The sequence below is a fragment of the Periplaneta americana genome, chromosome 10 (assembly GCF_040183065.1).
Source record: "Periplaneta americana isolate PAMFEO1 chromosome 10, P.americana_PAMFEO1_priV1, whole genome shotgun sequence".
Lineage (NCBI taxonomy): Eukaryota > Metazoa > Arthropoda > Insecta > Blattodea > Blattidae > Periplaneta > Periplaneta americana.
Window position 1 is genome coordinate 165269970 of NC_091126.1, and position 22418 is coordinate 165292387.

The following is a 22418-nucleotide window of genomic DNA, read 5'->3' on the forward strand; positions in this document are numbered from 1 at the left end:
AACATTAATATGAGCTTTGACATCTTTGTTCTTTACAAAATGAAACCGAAACTCTAAATAATCTTTAAAATATCCATTATTAATATATATATTTCTAACAATTTTTATGTAGCCTAATATTTTAACGTTACAAAGATTGAAAAGTTCCGAACATTTTTGGTAAAATCATTTTGCTTAACCTTTCGTCCTAACGAATAAGTTTGCTAGAACTAGTCTTATCTGATCTTGTTTTACTAACAATGATTTCACTAACAAAATAAATCAGGCTTATAATTCTTTCCTTTATTTATTTCCTAATATTATGTTGCTAAAGATATAAATACCAGTTTCCAACTATAGTGTTAGATTAAAACACCATGTTATGTGCAAATGCACTGAGGTAGACAATGATCCTGTCTTCATCTTTATAAATATCATATTCCAATGTGATATCTTTGAGTATAGTATGCTGATTTGTCCAGTTCATTTTGTGCTTCGCAGTCACTGCTTTCCCGAAGGTGAAATCTGCAAGTAATATTTTCAGAACTACCTTGCACTTTTTGCGTTCCATAAGTGCTGGGTACTGATTTCGATGAAATCTCAATCGCTAGACGCAAACACATTGTGCTGGCCTTCACTATTAACATTGTCACGGAGAAGGTGGTTTCTTACGGTGTCATAATCATTCGAGGTAACACATGGATAGAAAGATGTTACTACTCTCAGTTTCTTTAATCTCCTACAATGGTATCTCTCCATGAAGTAGTCAAAGACTACGATTAATTCTTCGTTTACATGATTTCGGAGTTTTCGACAGATGTTGGGATCAACTGTCGGAAGAAACTCCAATATCAAGAGCTTGTGTGCTGACTTTTTAAAATATCTGTCTACGGCATTATAATAATACTGCTGATGTGCTTTTGGCTCGATTCTCCTTTGTATAACCTGTTCCTAGAGGAATAGGCAACCTCGCATATGTGTTTCGGTACACATGTTTCTTGCATTATATGGAATTCATTTTTCAAATTCACACATTGCCATGGTGGGAAAGGTAATCCTCATACCGAGCTCTCATGTTCTAACCAATACTTGTATAAAATTTCACTGTACTGGTCTTCTTCTTTGCAAGTAAAACAGCATAGATGAACTGCAGTGGTAACTGCATATCTGAATCTTGAAAATTACGTGCACCCTGCTTACATTACTTCTGACCATAAATACTTGAGTAAAGGTGTAGGACAAACCCTCAGTATTCAGTCAGGAAGCCATATATACCTTTTCATAAGTTCAAGATTTCGCCTCGTTGCAAAAACTATAACTCTATTTCCAGCTCATATTTTATAAATCGTATGACATAGAAGGATGATTCCCTCCATTCGGCGTCCTTTGGTACCAATCCGGTAATTACTCCATATCCAATATTTACGTAGGATTCCCAGGTTGTTTGTTCTCTGCGTCTCTCAAATCTAGCAGTTTCTTTGCAATTTTCTGTGTGTCAGGAAGAATGGCTAGTACAACAGATGGTACACTCTGCAATTTAATTGAGCAAGATCTGTTCCGGGGAATTCTGGACGATTCTGAGACACACGTTTCAGATTCCTCTTTATTTTGATGGAGTCTGCTCTCGGTTAGGTGAGTGTGAATCAGAAGAATGATCGGAGCATTTGGGAATATTTATATTGGCATCACAATGAATGGTGATTGTTCTCGCTGTGTATTCCTTGTAATATATTCTACGGCACACCCTGTACGATTCCCCTTTGTTAATTCTAGTTCTGTAGTAAACATATCCTTGGAATAATAATTTTTTTCACGTTTATCACATAAAAATATAATTCTGCTTCATTATTTGTCATGGATAAATCGCAATATAGCGAACGCCAGTAGGGGAAGTTATCCCCACACACACGAAATGTGTATTCGACACAAAACTCGCCTATCACGTAGGGTGTCTGATGAGGTAGTAGGGGAAAAGTGGAAGGGGTCATGGCCGGAGCTTCTACGTTCGCTATATTGCGATTTTTCCTTTGTCATAGCTGAGAATTTAGTCTGTGTTCCGAAACCTACCAGCCACGGCAATAGCTACAACACACACCAATTCCCGATATAGTTATTGAATATTAGGTGTGTAGGATATTATTAAATTTTCATGAGGACAGGATCATTATTAGGAAAGCAGACATATCTTGTTTTGTAACAGGTAACTTTGAAAAAAGATTGTAGCAAAAATTGAGGAAAAGAACATAAGCAATACAAATTAGAAATTTATGGTTTTAGTAACATAATTTCAGGAAAAATTTTGTTAGCAAATAGGAAAATATGAAAACATTTTAGGAAGTATTTTGTAACAATAATTTTTAAGAAAATCGATTTGGAATCCTTTATAAGAGAATATAATTGAAAAACACAGTAATTATTTTGGTCAGGGCTCTGTAAATACAAAAAAAAACATTGTTGACACCGTTGATCAGTAATTTGTATTTATGGGCTTTCCAACAAGGCCAGTGCGATGGAAATATGCATAGTCTACGTGCTCTTTGTGACAAGGGTTTTTATATTTATACTGCAACTTTTCTTTAACTAGCCTATAAGGTTATTTTGTGGGAGTAAGAAATGTAGGGAAGCAAGATTTTCAAATACAACTTACGTAGTATAAAGCAATAAACATAACCTCTGTTTTCTAAAGGTCGGTAATTAGAGATATAAAGATTCCCTATATACAATACATCTAATTTCGTAATTGTGTGTTGCAAATGTCGCATTCTTAACTAAAACAAAAAGTAGCCTATGTGTGATGGTGTGACAAATCACTTTTATGAATAATGACTTTATGCAACAAAATTTTAACATTTATTTCTTAATAACACAAATACAATTTTGGTAGAATTTCAGAATGGATATTACAACAAATTAAAAATTTTATTACTTAATATAACAAATACAATTTTAGTCGAATTTACAAAAATATGTAGGTCTAGAACTGAAGAATATTTAGTGTTATTAAAATGCCCATTTAAATACAGTTGTTATAGAAAATCATGTGGTTCAAATTTTGAATTAAAATAATTATTAAATAAGTAAATAAATAAGTAAATAAATAAAGAAATAAGTAAATAAATAAATAAATAAGTAAATAAATAAATAAATAAATAAATAAATAAATAAATAAATAAATAAATAAATAAATAAATAAATAAATAAATAAATAAATAAATAAGTAAATAAATAAATACATAAAAAGTTAGACATCTTTACAACCACTAAACAAAAATAGGACTCAGTAATACTGTGGTCTGTCTGAGACTGAAATGAGCGGGGTTGGGGCTCATTTCACTAAAAAAAAATACGTAATTTTATAGTCTGACTAAGACTGAAATGAGCGGGGACGGAGCTCATCTCAATAAAATAATAAATAAAAAATTAACTGTTCTTTATTAAATTTAAATATACAAATACAATTCTTTCCAACACTTTCCATCAAACATCTAGCTACGATATTTTGTAAAAATAGAAAAAGACCTTCAGACACATTTAATGTGCGCAATGCATATTAAAGACATTCTTCAAAATGACAGCGAAAAGAAAATGGAGAAATTGACAAAATAAGAACGCATTATCTCAAACAGATTTCTTTGTATCGATTTTTAAACGTGAACATTTACAACTAAAGCAATGATTAACAGGACTATTTCGTTTATATGACGTCATTCCATTTTCGACCAATGAAGTGTAATGAAATTTTGAATTCCAACCAATCACAGTCAGACTTTGCGATACTTTCTGCAGCTAGATTTATCGCTATCAATTTATCGCATGGTCGTTCTTTTGTTTAGTCGTTGTCGCCAACTGTTTCCCCGCAAAATTGATGATCATGAATACATTAAGATGCAATTACACGGTTAAACTTTTCTTTCAGCTTTAAAGCAATGAATGCAAGATTGATATTTAATATTAATTAATACATTTACGCAGTGAAGACCACGTTCAAAACGGCCCACCATGTAGACACAAAATCTTTATGCATCTTAATTGAACGTACCTTTTAAACTTGATTGTTTCAATATTCTTCCCAGATTGCACGCATACGCGATTAGAATATTGAACTTTGTAGATGCAGCTTTAGTTCCGTTACACACTACGGCGAGAATGCGTTTGTTGAGCTATAAAAAATGCTTTCGTGTAGCACTCATTGTAAGTAATATTCGAAACAAGGCACAGCTGACATTGGTCCTGCTTCCAAAGGTATCGTAACCTATAAAATTGTAGCCTATAACATTTGTATTGAAATTAAACAGTTAATAGACGTTCAAATTTATGTAACATCATCGCATATCAAGCTGAAAGACCTTGCATAGTAATAATGTCTTTGATCAAACTGCCTTTCGTATGGCGTAATAAAATTCGTGTTTTAATTAGGCCTATCTATACAGAGATGGCTTCACTGTGTAGCAACATGTCTCGCTGTGAATAGGCCTACATAAGTATTGGTATATAGCTGTCCCAATGTTAGTGTTAAATTAAATTATGATTTCGGCAGATAATGAAATTGTATTGATGTTATAATAATAAGAGAAATGTGCAGTACATGTAATTAACATTGTTAAACCTGTATTTCGCAATTGGCATTACTGAATAATAACATCGAATTACTTTATTGCAGTAATCGATATTCATCTACGAGTATTTCAACTTCACAATGTCTGAATAGGTTAAATATTCGTTAATAAACAATTATTAACATTTTGTGATCGAATTTTTAAGGGATATATTATTTACAGTTTTATTTAATTCACGAAATATTCCTAATAAATGCCACTCGAGGTCTGAGATTTCCCAGATAAATCTCAAACCTCTCGTGACAGTACTACAGATAATACAATTTCTACAGAAAATAGGCCTATAACGGCTGCAATAATCACAGTCAAATTCTGAGATCACGAATCCGGGTCTGTTCCAAACAGTGATGGGACTTCAGAAGCACTCAAATCTAAAGTCTCTCTGCAGTCCGATTGACTACTAAATCCATTTGAGCAATATTAATTTTTTACGATATAAGTAGTGTTTCTGCATTTGCCACATTGCATGAATACGTAACCAATTCTACTACCTTCTATGCCACCAATTAATTTCAATTTGCTACACGATCACGTTACCCATTTTTAAGACATTTCAGTGATCTACGTTACAAGCTTGTTCACAATAATATTAATTAATATTAGAAATGTTAGTAAAAATAAAATGATGTCCCTGTATATAGAATACACACTGATTTTCAAGCGGGAAGCATAAAACAATTAAAATTTCTTCCACAGTATTATCAATTATTTACAAGGAAAGCATTGACATTAGTCTAAGTACTGAGCCAACATGTAGAATGCCGTCATTTATTCAGCTGTGCCAAGTGACGCTGCATTCTCTTCCCAAAGTCTGTCCTTCTGAGATGTTTCTCTCTGCAGTTGAGAGATGGGAGCTTCGAGGGAAGTAATTTTACGATCTCTATACTCAAGGAGGGACAGAAGAAGTCTATTTTCTTCGTGTTCGTTTCTGGCAACTCGTCTGGATTGTCACCAGTAGCACTATCAAGGCGTGGTGGACATGGAGCTTCTGCAACTTGCACCAACACGCTCACAGTTGATATCTGACTGGATGAGACTGTCAAATTCTATGTTATAATCATCTGCTTCAACATCAGATGGGATCTTGTTCCACTTTTATGGATGCTTTTTGTGGGGTTGTCGGTTTTCTGCTGGTTCACGTTCCAAAATCTGTTCTTATGTTGTGTGTCACGACGTGTTTCAGCTGTCTGAGCCTCATCTTCGTCCTCTTCTGTGCTATCTCTATTCCATTAGAACCTGTAGAAGGATGCGGTGTTCTGCTTGGTTTATTCTTCTTTCGTGGACGTCTCTCTGGCTTGCTTTGAGTTCCTATGTCGTTGCTTTAAGTTTTTCCATGCCCAAGTGCTTCCCAGGTTTCCTGGCGCTCTTAACATGTGATTGTAGTGCTATTACTTTTCTGGCTGTACTAGGGGCAGAAGAAACCGGCGGGTCTGGCGAACCCCTACTTCTTTGCCACGACTCCTACACCCCTCAGAACCTGCTTGGTGTATGGTCCTGTCCCAAATAACTCCATTGATACTTTTTCACTGCAGGAAAACTTAGAAAATAAATAAAATAATAACGTGATTTGTAGTAATTACAAATAGGGCCTACGTTCTTTACTCAATATTATCATTATAATATTTTGTACATTAAGTCATTTCACAAATGTAATAAAGTGCAATGTAAACCTAATATAATTGAAATATTCAGCATTACACAAATACTTTGTATTTATGTACTTTTAGAATGTTGTGTTGAAACAGTAAATACTATATAATGTTTATGCATTATATTTACCAACTTAATGTATTATTGACAAGTTATTAAATAATATTTCATTTTATGATCCTAATAATATTTTATTCGCAAACGTAATGTATTTTACCCAATTATAACTAACACTGGAGCTCCTAAAAATTTAGCAGTCGAGAATATGTAGTAGACTACAAAATAATACTCCATTTGACAGAGATATAATTAGCATATCAATTAAGAAATTTACCTTATTCAGTGAACAATTTCTAAAAAAAAAAAATTAACTTAATAATGGTTTTCAGCAATCTAAATAATAAAACAATTTTCCATTGTTAATGTTTTAAATAAACAACTTAATATAGCATAAAATATAATGTTACAATATCTAAAAAAAAATATTATTAATTTAAATGTAAAATTCAATATAATCTACATCTGTCCGTGTGTTCTTTAAATAAATATATGTAAAATTAGGCTCGATAGGATCGTTGCTTTACTGCTATTCGTCTCCCTTTTGCATAAATTCTCTGGACCGATCGTAAAGAAGCGCCACTGGCCTTTGTCAGTGACTGTCTGCATTTATGATAGGACATTTTTAATGTCCTCACAGTTCTTTAAAGAAACAGTGTGAAGTTGATAAACACCACCTGTAGTAAGGCTTCTGATATCAGGGCCCGACTGAGACATGATAGCGATTACAATACTCGGATGATCTTAGTAGTTGTTTAAAAATACTGTTTATTATGAGATATATTGTATTTACGAACAAACTGTAGCACAGTAGTATCACAGATAAGCATTTGTCGATAACTAACATTCGAACGGAGCGACAGAAAGGTCTCTTTGTTCAGGTCATAAAGCGCTAGAGAAAGTGTTGAGTGAGTTGTTTCCATATCAAACCAAAAACCCGCTTATTGATTCTGCTTCTACTATAGTAGGCCTATTGCTGTCACTCTCTTACTAGCGGGCCATCCCTGATGACTAGTCTGTTCTGGCTCATCCGGAGGCCTTTCATGTAAATTTAAATTATTTATTTAAATTTATTTATTTAAATTCAAATATACAGAATAAAGAAATATAATTACAAAAACAAACAAAGAGAAATACAAATAAAATAATACAAGCAATATAAAAAGGAGATACAGTAGTATTAACAAAATTTGAGACCGAATGAGCAGCGCTCGTGCTCGGTCGCAGTTCAGATATAATATTAAAATAAAAAATAATAATATAAATAAATAAGTAAAATAAAATAGGAACTAAAATATAATTACAGCGGCAATGGAATTAAGTATATAATATAATATTAACACTAGAGAAGAATAATATCGCACGTGAAAAGTAGGATTAATATATATTTCAAAATTATAGAATACAAATATAATATAGGTTGATTAATTCATACACATAGGCTATAAATTTATTTAATCAAATTTAAGATATTAACACGTTTCTAATTTTCTTGTTATATGTTAGTGGGTTACATGTTAGAAGTTCTGGGTGTAATTTAGTTAAAGCATTGTACAACCGAGGACCAAAATTTATGCTATGCTTTAGACCAGCAGATGTGAGACATTTAGGTTCTACTAATGTTGAATTAATATAATGTCATAATTGTGTGTCTGTAATACAAACTTATTACGATTTTTATGATAAAATTTTAACAGCGTATACTTATAAATTTGTTCAATATTAAATACATTAAATTCAGAATAAATTAATTTAGTTGGATAATCGAAACGTTTCTTCAAACAAATTTTAATTATTCGTTTTTGTAGTAAATTTAACGGACTAAGATTAATGATTTATGGATCCTCTGCAATTGTCGCATGTGTACCTCCACCGACTATTACCTACTAACGATAATCCCTATACAGTATGTAGTAGGTTGTACAGCTCCCGTTCAGTGTTCCTGCTGCATTCATCTATTTTGCTGTTGAGGTCGCCTGCTAGGACTATTCGTTCTGAAATTTGTGTTTTGTTTTATAGCTTTGCCGAGTCTCTCCATGCTGTTTATTGTACTGCATTCATGGTTGAAATATGCACCTATGATTGTTCCTGTTTTGCATTGTTCTACTATTATGTTTTCTCCGTTCGTCAGTATTTCAAATGTTGACACATCTGGTTCCAGCAGGCTAGTGACACTACTCAAGATTTTTTCTAAGCTCCTGCGTTGCGTATGCGTGTACATTACGATTATTTAGTCTTGAAAATCACAGACAATGCGCGTCTGGGTCAGGTAAGTTTATTAAGTTACGCCAAGGCGTGTTCAGATTATTCAGTCGCTTGCATTCAGGGCGATCGAATGTCACGCATGCGTTAGAACGTTGTGTTTCCACTGTACTGTATTTATTTACTCACGGCTCGCTCCTATCTCTACTTCGGAGCTCTTCCCACTACTCCTGTTACTTCCCCTCTTTCTCTTCGTCAAGCTGTCAGGACTAAATAATCGATCTGTATATTACAGAATTATTTTATGTTCACTGTTGTTATATAGCCTATGTAATGAATTTTTGTGTCACTACGACAATGTCTTATTTTCTGAAGCTATCCTCTGTTATAAGGTCTAATATATTTCTTAGTCCCTCCTCACTCCAGGTTATCATTTCAATATTGTGATCTTGCGTCTCTGTACTTCCATAATTGGCGAAAGTGCCAGCATATAATGTATGTGTGCCAGCTCGTTATGTACATGGTCAAGCCGTTTAGTGGTATCCCAAATTTGAAGGCCATGCTTGTCTAGCGATCGTAGGCATTGTCGCAACTGATCCTGTTGCTTATCCCATTCCAGTTGAGATTCTCAATGTTATTCTACGTTGTCCTGTCGGGGCTTAATCTTCTAACATTATGTAATCACGACATAGCCTGCTGCCTAGTGTCAATTTTCGCCTCGCCTTCTTTATATTACGGTTTGGCTGAGTTTACGAAGCTTGCTTTCCTGTCATTCTCCTGGAGCAATCTGGGGTGCTGCCTGGAGTGGACTAGTTGATCTCCTTCCTACACCTATGCACCTTCCCGTCTAATTTGCTTCCTGATAGTTTTTCCTTCTGCTGGGGTATCTAGGGTGTTTTCTACGGGTGTGGTTGCTCGTGTATAGGGCTGGTCCTGTGCTGCTCTGTCCTCTCTCTGAACTTCTCCATTCTGGTCTTCTTCCATTTCCTCCTAGATCATATATACCCAGATTGCTCTGCGTTATAGTCTTTGACGGTAACAACTTTTGTCAGGTTTACTACGCTGCCATCTAGTTGTTACATAAGGAGTCACGTCATAACTCCGATTTGAATTGCATTAGCGACTGTACTGCCATCTCGTGTTCGTTTACGGCGGACGGGTGGAGATCCTGGCGGTTGTTCTCTTCATAGTGCAACCGATTTTAACATAGGAATGGGCAATTTATATGTGATCTGGGATTTCCCACATTTGCGGTGGATTGGGGGATGACTCTGTTTTATTTCTGATTCCTCTTAAAATGGTAGGATTTGTGATTACGATGTCTCTTGCGGTCTTCATCATTTCCGCCGCTAACATTTCTTGCAGCTTGGATTTCAGCTTGTTTAGCTATTCCAGTATCCCTCAGTTTTTTGAAACCATCTCTTGTAATGGCCGCCAGAGTTTACTGCTGGACCGTCTAGTTCTCCGCATGTCCCGCAAGGGACTTTATCTGTTTTGTAGACCATACTCTATAGCAGTGGAGGTTCCTCGGGGGAGGGAAGGGAGGAACGTCCTCCTCACATTTTCTTCTTTTGAAAGCAAATACCAAATAAAATATGTGCCTTGAAATTCGAGGAAGATTCGATCATTTTTAAGTTCACACCTGTAAGAAAAACTCGGTTGATCGAGTTTTAAAGGACGCGCGCTTATGTGCTGTAGAAAAATGTGAGAAATATGCAAGATTGTCTGTGTGGAGGAAAGGCAATCCATTCCTCCTCTACTACAGTTAACACACATAGACAACAGCGCACTAGCGGCCAGAGAAAGAAGCAGAGTTTTAAAGCAAGTAAATGAACGACGAGGGAGGAAATCCTCCTCTGAATCAGTCATGGGCGGGAAATAGAAACCGACTGGTCGTGCAGCAAGCTCGCTATCGCTGCCACCTAACGATGTTGCATTCAACCGGACTATAACACATCTTGGAGGAGACACAACAAAAACAGTTTTAACGCAACGCTATGAAAGACACAATGTAAACTTTTTTTTTAAATAATAAATAAAAAATATTATTCATTTCACTTTATATAGGCTACTATTCATGGTTTAAAACTTTCGTGGATATTTGAAAGTTTAAGTGTGGTTTATGTAGTTCTACGTAGTTGGCCCCTGAAATTCACTTCTATTGATTGTGTACTAGACAGGGCAACAACCAAGTTGTCAGTTTTGTAGAAATATATTTGAAACTGAAAGTAGGTACTCCAATCTACATCATTTTTAACATAAAACATTAATCGGCCACCGGCATCTTTGAACAAAAATGATAGTATGACTTTACAAGAACTGACATTCTTCAAAAGCATGTGATACTGAATCTGTAAAATGTACTGTACATGTGGCAACACAGACCACGTGGGTGGGTGCAGTGTTCTCGCTTTCCTCAGATTATTTCCCATTCCCATTTCCATTTCCGTAAAACGGTTCCGGTTACGAGTTAGCAGCTAGTCTCTTTCAACACGTGTGATGCTGTAGTGTGCTGAAAAAATGCTACGAGGTTGTGAATTTCCTTGTAATTGTTAATTTGCGCAATTATTCAACAACGAATGAAAGTGAAAACATAATATATTTTGGACAATTTAGGAAACTCAATTTACAAGAACAGATTATTGCTATACAGAAGGGAAAGCCAACCCCAACACTACCTGGTCTTACATGTATGCACGTAGGCTAATTTGTAGCATGTTTCATTCAAGAAGGTGTCATTTCGTGCTGTTAACTTCTTTCCTCCTCCTAAGAAATATGCAGGAGCCGCCACTGGTCTATGGTTTCTGTTGGCTTTTATGTCTATTATATGGTTGGCGCACCTTTTCTTCTGAGAACGGCTATGCGTTACGCTTGCTTTCTATCTTTTTTTTTTTTAATTTACAGGCTCAGTAACACGTAGCGCACTGCCTTCCACTTTTGGAATAGTCGTACGCTGTCCTGCATTACACTGCAACTGTAATGTAGGAAAATCTTCGTTTATCACGCTTTTGGTCTGGAATCCAAGTCACGGGCAAACATGGAGGTGAAAGATGCCACTTGCTTCTGCTGGTGCTACGATGGATTCACGTCATTAAAACAGTCGTGCGCCAGTGCCACACGACGATAAATAAATAAATAAATAAATACATAAATAAATAAATAAATAAATAAACAAATAAAAAATAAATAAATAAATAAATATATAAATATATAAATAAATACACAAATACATAAATAAATACATAAATACATAAATAAATACATAAGTAAATAAGTAAATAAATGAGTAAATAAGTAAGTAAATAAGTAAATAAATAAGTGATTGAATAAGTAAATAAATAAGTAAATAAATGAATAAATAAATGAATAAATAAATGAAAAAATAAATGAATGAATAAATAAATAAATAACAAATAAATAATTAAATAAATAAATAATGTATAAATAGATAAGTAAATAAAAATGAATATAAGTGTATAGTAACCAGTCCACTAGACAAGTAGACAAATAAATAAATAGATAAATAAACATGTATATAATTAAATAAATAAATAAATAAAAATCTTCGCTAACCTTAAACAAAACAAAGGACTCGGTAATTTTTTGGTCTGTCTGAGACTGAAATGAGCGGGGTTGGGGCTCATTTCACTAAAATAATTAAATTGGTTACAACATTGAAATTAATTAAATTAATAATACATTTGAAGAGATATTTTGAGTTATGAGATGGTCATTCATGCTGTCAAGGCGGTATAAGCTACGTAGGCCTATGTATGTGCGTAAGTGTTAACTGTCAAGTCCTCCGGAACGCATTAAGAAACATAGTCAGAAATGATTAACGATAATGAAGAGGCATTTATTTTTCCATATTTGATTTTAACATCTAATAATGTCCTTCAGAATATTTTATTACCACTTTATGCTGCCGTTTATATTATTTCCAGTGGAAATTCTTCAATTCTAGTGTCATCGATCGTCTTTAAGGATGAGTTCGTAAATCCAATAGCCTATGCTAAAGAACAGGCGTCATCTTATTCTCATATCCATATTATCTGCATAACTATCCCGTTATTTGTAATTTTGGCAATATGATATAATGCCTGGACTGAAGTTGATTGCACTTGAAGTGTGGTGTGTCGAACTCCTATTCTTTAAAGTCTTGGTAGTCTTCTTGCAACGTCACACTTGGAGGAGGTATTACTAGTGATCTGAATCGTGTCAAGAAGACCTGTTTTTAACGATCAATTCTATTACAGTTGAACAACGGGCCTGTTAATGGGTTTATTATACAATTTTTCGTCCATTTTCCCATCTCAGGCTCTGAACGCCGATAGATGAGGAAGAATATTGATAACTCTTATACTGGGTTCTGGTTGTTTGTAGATCATACCATCACTCAAGTCTGGAAGTTCCTCATCATCGGAATCAGACTCTGGTTCCAGATCATCGAAGCTCGGTTTACTACTGTCCGCATTTCACGAGAAGTTCCAAGCAAGGAATGCGAGATTTCCCCACTCTTATACCCTATCCCCGACATGGAACCGGCCAGCCATTGACTGAGTTTTGTTTGTCCCAGCTGGCCAATGACACCACTCCCATCCACCTGCTCCTTCAAGAACGCCGAGTTACTGGCATAATCTTTCCTCTTACCTCGCAATGACCATACTCCCCTCGCAGGAATTCTCTCGTGAAATTTGGACAGTATCTCCACCACCTCCTCCCAGACCACCCATCTGCCTCATCATCTCTTCGAGTTCTTCAGATTAGCCTACATCCAAATCGTACTCACTATAACCTTCATCTTTCCATTTGTTGAATTCCATTTTCAGCCAATGATACTTCTTCTTATCTTTCATCAAATGTGGCCTGTATGGTCAATTTTTGTACTTTTTCTTCAGCACCAGCTCAATTTTACGGTCACGCACACACTTTACAGATTTCTCGTAGTCAATTTCTTTGAAAAGTGGTATTGTTACTTCGTGAGTTTTCTTTTCAGTTCCATCAATTCCATGAAAATAAACTTTATCGTTGTCTATGTTTATTTCGGGGTTCTTGCAGTCTTCGAGAGAGATTGTGAGGAAAATTACATTGTTTCTTTGAGCCCACAAAACAGAGGGAGACATCTTTGCCCGATATCTTTGCGCAGTGTGATTCAAAACGATCTCAATAAACGATGCGCGTAATCGATCCTCATTTGTTTGATGTGTCAGCTGTTTTACAAACAGCGAGCGCAGTTACGTATGTTCAAAAGACGTGTTGAACACATAGACTAATATCTTGTATTTAACTGAAAGCCATTATTACCATTCTTACCACGTGCATATCTACTTAGTGTTACTTTATTCCACGACTCATTCAGCTGAAGGCTGAATACAGGAAACAAATTCCCGTGAATTGTGTTGTTATTGGCGAACATCTTTTTGTACATATGTGCATAACTTCTTCAGAAGACCCATAACAGGCCGAAACATGGTAACGAGGTACGATTTAATTTAACATGAGAAAGACATTATATATTCCGAGGTGATATAGTGTTAAAAGATATGTAAACAATATGTAACATGTAGTATCAGCATAATACTGCGTTTTATAATTTTGACCATCACAAGTTTCAAAGAATTCTCTGTTTCAATACTAGAATAAATTATAACAACGAAGACAGAGAACAATATCAACGTATTCCTTAATAGACACCGCTTTTCTGTGTAGTTACTTTTGCTGTCCGAAGAACATTGAAGATCAAGGTTATATTTAAAACTCTGCTGATATCCAACTGTCATTGATTTATCCTGATATTGTGCAATCTACCCCCTATATTCCAGTAGTCTTTAATTTATTAAGAATTTCTGGTAGATACTCTGCTGATATCCAACTGTCATTGATTTGTCCTGCTATTGAACAATCTACCCCCTATAGTTCAGTGGTCTTTTATTTATTAAGGGTTTCTGGTAGTTACTCTGCTGGTATTCAACTGTCATTGATTTGTCCCGCTATTGTGCAATCAACCCCCTATAGTCCAGTAGTCATTTATTTATTAAGGGTTTCTGGTAGTTACTCTACTGATATTCAACTGTCATTGATTTGTCCTGCTATTGTGCAATCCACCCCCTATAGTCCAGTAGTCTTTTATTTATTAATAGTTTCTGGTAGTTACTCTGCTGGTATCCAACTCTCATTGATTTGTCCTGCTATTGTGCTATCTACCCTCTATACTCCAGTAGTCTTTAATTTATTAAGGGTTTCAGGTAGTTACTCTGCTGATATCCAACTGTCATTGATTTATCCTGCTATTGTGCAATCTACCCTCCATATTCCAGTAGTATTTTATTTATTAAGGGTTTCTGGTAGTTACTCTGCTGATATCCAACTGTCATTGATTTATCCTGCTATTGTGTAATCTACCACCTGCAGTCCAGTAGTCTTTTATTTATTAAGGGTTTTTGGTAGTTTCTCTACCGATTTCCAGCTATCTTTGATTTATCCTGCTATTGTGGCATCAACCCCCTATAGTCTAGTAGTCTTTAATTTATTAAGAGTTTCTGGTAGTTACTCTGCTGATATCTATCTCTCTTTGATTTATCCTACTATTGTCACATATATCCCCTATTGTCCAGTAGTCTTTAATAGCCTATATTAAAGGTTTCTGGTAGTTACTCCGCTGATATCAAACTGCCTTTGTATTTACCCTGCTATTGTGACATCTACCTCCTATAGTCCAGTAGTGTTTAATTAATAAGTGTTTCTGGTAGTTACTCTGCTGATATCCATCTCTCTTTGATTTATCCCACTATTGTCACATATATCCCCTATTGTCCAGTAGTCTTTAATATATTAAAGGTTTCTGGTAGTTACTCCGCTGATATCAAACTGCCTTTGTATTTACCCTGCTATTGTGACATCTACCTCCTATAGTCCAGTAGTCTTTAATTAATAAGTGTTTCTGGTAGTTACTCTGCTGATATCCAACTGTCTTTGATTTATCCTTGTATTGTGCAATCTACCCCCTCTAATCCAGTAGTCTTTTATTTATTAAGGGTTTTTGGTAGTTTCTCTACCGATATCCAGCTATCTTTGATTTATCCTGCAATTGTGACATCTACCCCCTATAGTTCAGTATATTAGGAGTTGCTAGTAAGCATCAAAACAAGAAAATAATGTCTAATAGACAAGGACCCTACATCACATACTTTCAGAGTTCTGTCCAATTTTTCATGGGAGGTTCTCAATGTGACGTCCATTCATTGCAATGCATTCCTCTGCCCTTCTGCGTAAGGAATCACGCACTCTTTGAAATTGACCTGTCTGTTCTTTATGTGCTGCCAGGCTTTGAAGACGCGATCCTCTAGTATCTGCACATTGCTGATTGGAGTGGCGTAGACCAACTCCTTCATGTGTCCACATATCCAAAAGTGTAGGGGATTTAGTTTTGGGGAACGAGCAGGCCAAGACGTGGGGCCTCCCCGATCAATCCACCGGTTCTGAACTGTTAGCGTCAAGTGTTCACGGACATTGCGGAGAAAAATTGCTTGTGGTCCATCGTGCATGGACCACGTATTTAGTCTCTGCTGACATGGCACATTTTCCAGCAAGGCAGGCAAAAGTCTACGTTAATAAGAAAGTTCTGATAACTTGCGCCAGTTAATCCCTTGTGTTAGGAAGTATGGCCCTATTAATCTATCAAGAACGCCTGACCATACGTTGATTGAGAATCGGTGCTGATGCCTAGTCTCTTCAACTGCATAGGAATTTTCATGAGCCTACACATGCTGATTACGAAAATTCACAACTTCTCTTCTGAATCTCAGTCATATCCGCAACCAGACTTTTGTTTTCAGTATTCCTTACCACGTATCATTATTCCATGTCAGCGGTGTTAATTTCGGTATGATTATCTGATAGTCTGTTGTATTGTAAGGCAGAGAAATGCATTTCCATAAATGGAAGTCAGATTGAGCACCTTCTATGAACAAGTGTTCAGATTTCTGAAAGTATGTGTTGTAGGACCCATGCTTGTTAGACATAACTTTCTTGTTTTGATCCATACTATCACTTTCTAAAATATTGGATACTATTTTTAACACTATATATATATACACTACAATATCTTTGGTTACGAATATCTTGAAGAGCAATTATAGGCCTAACTTATATTGGTAGTATAGGATAGGCCTACTATGATTTGCAACTAAGGAATAAAACATGCAAATGTGTTAAAATCCGCCCTCTAATAAAATCATTCTTGATTAGTTCATGTATTGTTCTCTTTCTTTTCTTTTTTTTTTTTTGTCTGGATAGAAATAATCACCAGATATTCTTCCGTACAGTTTTCCTCCTAGAGGTCTGCATCGGACGTTTTCGCTCGAGCGCCAAGTAGTTCATAGCATAATCCGATAGGTAGCACACATGCATGATGTGTAAAATTGTAGCGAGCGATAAATCCTCGAACGGTACAAGCCGAGTATAAGCCGAGCGTTAGACATTCGTTCTTGTTACAGTGATGAAATGTGTAGTAACATCATAGATGTTTATCATTTCAAAACTTCGCAGTGATTAACTAACCTCTCCGTAGTACAACTACAAAACTTGCTTTAAAATGTAATAACTTGTAATGTTGTAGGTAAATGTTTTTTTTTTGGATGTAAATATAATTACTATAAACGGAGAACACAATCACGATAATTCAAGAACCGTATCAAGTTTTCTAGTAATAATAATAATCTCTAATAATTATTAGTGTAACAATCTTTGCGTCTGTAACAGTGGTGCAGCATGATTATTCGTTTTATTATATTTTCTGTGACGTTATCTTTGTACTAATATTGTTATTAATCTACTGCTATATCAATATCATTGTGTAAAACGCTTCTACATTGTCGCAGTATATAGGCGGAACACTATGTATGGACCTATCATATTATATATGTGGTAAATGAAATATTGAATAATTATTAATTAGCAATAAGAACTGTATATCGAAATTTTTCATTAGACTGTTCTATTAAACGTTTGTCATGAGCGCAGAAAATAAAGCCTCATTTTTAGCGAGTGTGTATCTTATCTGTCGCCTTTCATACAAGATAAGACATGCCGGTGAGATGACCTTGTAATGTTCTTCTATTTATTACGAGCGTATTACGACCGATCTTATCTCATTCGAGGGTGGGACACTCGACCGAGTTCAAGCGAGCGATTTATCTCCAATGCAGCACTGTGGTTCCTCCACGTTTATCTGAAGTCCATCAATTACTTAGACGGTTGTTACGGGTTTCATTTTGCTCTGTGCTATTTCAGTTTCAAGATTCGATTAATAAAAATTATTGTCTTCTGTATTGTTCTTATCCAATTGTATGTTCAACCGTAAATAGATTTCTTTCGCCTGCACTGATGTCCATTGTTTGTGGGAATGCAAACAACAATAATATCTGTTTCTGTTGTGAGTGGTTCTTCACGGTTACTAAATCCAGCTATCACTCTTTAGTTCGAATTTATCTCTCTTTCTGAATTTTTGTGGACTCGGCAGCAAAGGGTCGGCCGAGACAGAAGCGGGCGGGGAAGGGGCCCGCTTTCCTTAGCCTACATTCCTCAGTAGGCCTACTATACTAGAGTAATTGTTGCGTTAAATGTCTAAATTACTTCAAACTCTGCTGGTAAAGGAATGTTTCAATGGTAATTTAAATCCTGTTATGAAATTTCTCAATATCAATGATGATAATCTCTATTCGGGTAAGAATTGTAATTCTGTTAATTTCACAAACGCGCTTTCCCGATGATATCCGAAGAAAACACTTCTAAATATTTTGATGCGATTTTTTCATAATAAAAACCAAAATATATGAATTATTTCCGATATTTTTCAGTACGTGAGAACTTTTGGTTTCAACGTTTACATATCCAAGAATTGATAGGTTGAAAAACTTTTCGTTTTGTAACTCACGTATGGAAGAATTTAATGGTGATTTCTTATTTAATAGACGCAAATTCTCACGAACTCACTAGCACTTCTGAGTTGTCGGTCCATGGATCGGTTTCTCTGTCATCACTGACATACTTATTTGACATTGTCTCTGAAATAACGATATTACTAGTCCCAGAAGAGAAACAGTCTGAAAAAACTTGCACTTCGAACCAGCAATAACTAGTGCTCATCATTTCTGATAACAACTTAGTTCTTTAAATATCGGAAAGAAATCGAAAGGAGAACAAAATTCTGAATTTTGACATAAATTAGGCCTATATCACGCATAAACCTTCCCATTTTCAACGTTAATTTTTTACATAAACTCATTTTCTAGAGAAAAAAATTGCAGATCCAGAAGTTTCGCAAAAAAAGTACTTCGTTAACCGAATTTCATAATTATTAGCAATTTAGGAATTGTAGCACTTTTTGCAAGAAATATCAGTAGCTTCATTCTGCAATAAGTCAATCTAAACTATAAAGATAACATGGAGGTAACTTAAATCAATATGTGACGTAAATGAAGTGAATAGCTACCTAATTAATGAAAGCTGAAGTACGTACAGATTCCTTATCGTTTATTCTAAAACAATTTGTAAATGTCTATTTTTGCTAAAAAAACAGTATATTCTAAAAACATTAACCATTTTTTTTTCTAAAACACTTTCCTAAAGTTAATAGTCCTTTGTTATTAAAAAAAACAAACAATGCTTTGGTAATATTTTTTTCTTTTATGTTTTCGCAAAATATTTTCCCTAAAATTATATGTTACTAAAACGAAAGTGGTTAATTTTTTTCGCTAACGATTTTTGGCTTATTGGAAATTTGCTGATATACTGAAGACCTAATATAAAATTGTGATATCAAAATGTTGTATTTAGAAACATTTAATCTCAATCTGTTTTGTTGCTATTCGTTTGGTTGCTATGTTTTGCAACACATACTGATTTCTGAATATGATGGCTGATGGACTAGAAATTTTTTTTAATGAAAATGGTGGAAAAAATTATTGTTCCAAGGATATGTTTACTACAGAAGAAGAATTAAAAAAAGAGGAATCGTATAGGCTGAGCCGTAGAATATATTAGCCTACAAGGAATGCACAGCGAGGGCAATCACCAGTCATTTTGATGCCAAAATAAATATTCCCAAATGCTCCGATTATTCCTCTGATTCACACTCACCTAACTGAGAGCAGACCCCTATAAAGCGAAGATGAATCTGAAACGTGTGGCTCAGAATCGTCCAGAAATGCACCTGAAGAAATCTTGCTGAAATAAATTGCAGAGTGTACCATCTGTTGTACTAGCCATTTTTCCTGACACACAACAATTTGCAAGGAAACTGCTAGATTGGCGAGACGCAGAGAACAAACAATCTGGGAATCCTACGTAAATGTTGCATCTAGAGTAATTACAGGACTGGCACCAAAGGACGCCGAATGGAGGGAATCATCCTTCTATGTCATACCATTTATGAAATATGAGCTGGAAATAGAGTTATAGTTTTTGCACCGAGGCGAAATCTTGAACTTATGAAAGGGTCAATATATGGTTTCCTGACAGAATACTGAGGGTTTTTCCTACACCTTTACTCAGGTATATGGTCATAAATAATGTAAGCCGTTTGCACGTAATTTTCAAGACACAGATATGCAGGTACCACTGCAGTTCATCTATGCTGTTTTACTTGCACAGAAGAAGATCAATACAGTGAAGTTTTGCGGTAAGTCTTGTTTAAAGCAAGAGATCTCGGTATCAGGATTACCTTTCCCACCAGGCCAATGTGTGATTTTGAAAAATGAATTCCATATAATGCAAGAAACTTGTTTACAGAAACACATATGCGAGGTTGCCTATTCCTCTTGAAACAGGTTATGCATAGGAGAATCAAGCCAAAATAGCAGCATTATAATAATGCAGCAGACAGATGTTTTGACATGTCGGCACACATGCTCTTTACATTGTCTGTTTGTCCCAATTCCTTATCTCCCAACATCTTTCGAAAAAGACTGGGATGTTGTAAACGAAGAATTATTCTGCGTCTTAAACTACTTCAAGAAAATATATAATTTGTCTGATGAGTCAAAGACTTAGTGAGAAAAGTAACAAGTGTCCATCCATTTGGAATCTGGAGTCATTATGACGCCCTAAGAAACAACCTTCACCGTGCCAATGATAGTAGTGAAGGCCAGCACAATCTGTTTGCGATCTGGCAATGGAGATTTCATCCAAATCTGTACCGTGAACTTATGGAAAGCTAAAGACATGAGGTAATTATGAAAATATACTTGCGGAATTCGCCTTGGAGAAAGCAATGAGAGGAAATCCCATAAAGTGGACATATTAGTGGAGTACAATCAAAGCTATCATATTATATTTATGAAATTTACTAAGAGGAAGACTGGTTCATCAATTATCTCCGTAGAAATGCTTCAATCTGACGTTATAGTTTGAAACATGCATTTTTAAACAACATGGAAATAAAATGTATTAAATAAATGATAAATTATGTTAGCTAGAAAAGGCCACTTGTAAGGGAAGACTAGATTTTTAGCAAATTTGATCGTTACGAGGAAAATTCTAGCAGAACGCTTTTAGCAAAAGCGATCTGGAAACGTACGTACTGTTTTATGTTAAGTAAAATTAAATAATCTAATCAGAAATACTGACGTTAAAATCTTGCACCACCTAGCAAAATAATTTCCAAATCCATTATAACAAAATGTCGCCAATAACTTAGATATAAAGCCATAGAATTTTTTCTCCGAGCAGTGTTGTGATATTTTACAGATACTTAATTCGATCTCCAAATGAGTCCAAAGAGCAGTTCATGTAATGAAATTATATTTTTGTCGTCAGTTACTAACAAAGTCAAGATCTCTTTCATTTTGAATTATGTAGCTATACACTACTTCATTTTGCAGATTTTGTTGCGATAGACTTAATCATATTAATTGATATTAGCATCGGTAAAAATTGACACTGAAAATTAGAAAAGATTTGTCGTTGGATCTTTGGATGCATTGTGCAGTTTTGTGTTTTTCTACTACCAACTTATGCCTACCTCGATACACAATTCGATAGGGACCTCAATAAAAAAATATATAGGCACTCGAATTTAAAATTAAACTAATTTTTTCATAACTACTTAGGTTGAAAAAGAAACAAATTCATACTCAGATTTTATTGAAATGATAACCGTTAAATTTAAAATGTCAATAACTGTGTCCTTTTTAATATTAGTTACTGATATTCACAGGTAGAAATTGTCATAATTATCTTTCTTTATCTCATCAAGCTAAATTTTTGTATTATAAAATGCCCTTTATTATGCAGTCTACCTAAATCGTTTCCCGTAAATACAAAATACTGATCACAAAACAATTTTCATTATTAAAACAGAAATTGTACAAAATAGTCACAAAAGATATGTGATGGATTTGCCCACTCTCTCTCAATTTTTTTTATAAATGAATAATAGCTGTATGAAAAAAAAAATATTATCACTGTAATCATCCACAGTAGAGGAGGACCTTCAGTAAATTGGTTGATCTATGATTTGATATCGATGGTGTTTAGGTAAAAAGTCTGTACCCTCATTTTTAAAGTGATTTTTCGCTGTAATTAGTCTAATTAGTAAGTGAAATATGTATTCGACAATTATGTTTACATTCCTCCATAAAAGCTAACCATTAACAATGTGTTAAAATTTAATTTTTATTGTTCCTGAAAATTGTTCTTTCGTGGGATAAGCCCTTTCACCTAAACACTATCGACATATTAAGGTTTAAAGACTTAAAAAATTACGTGGATTATTACCATGGACCGCTAGTTTTCGTATCTGTGTGTCTGCTGTGGAGATGTGTATGCTCACTTTTTGGAAGCTTTGGAGTTGACATCTTTAACAGTAAATTTGATAGTCTTTATATTGCCTCAATAATCTAAACTTCGTGCAAA

At 34.8% G+C, this 22418-nt stretch overlaps 1 pseudogene; it reads right to left on the bottom strand.

Moving 5' to 3' along the window:
* Positions 1-12759: 12759 nt before the first annotated feature.
* LOC138707759 (co-chaperone protein daf-41-like) lies at positions 12760-13627 on the bottom strand (annotated as a pseudogene).
* Between the last annotated feature and the right edge of the window lie 8791 nt (positions 13628-22418).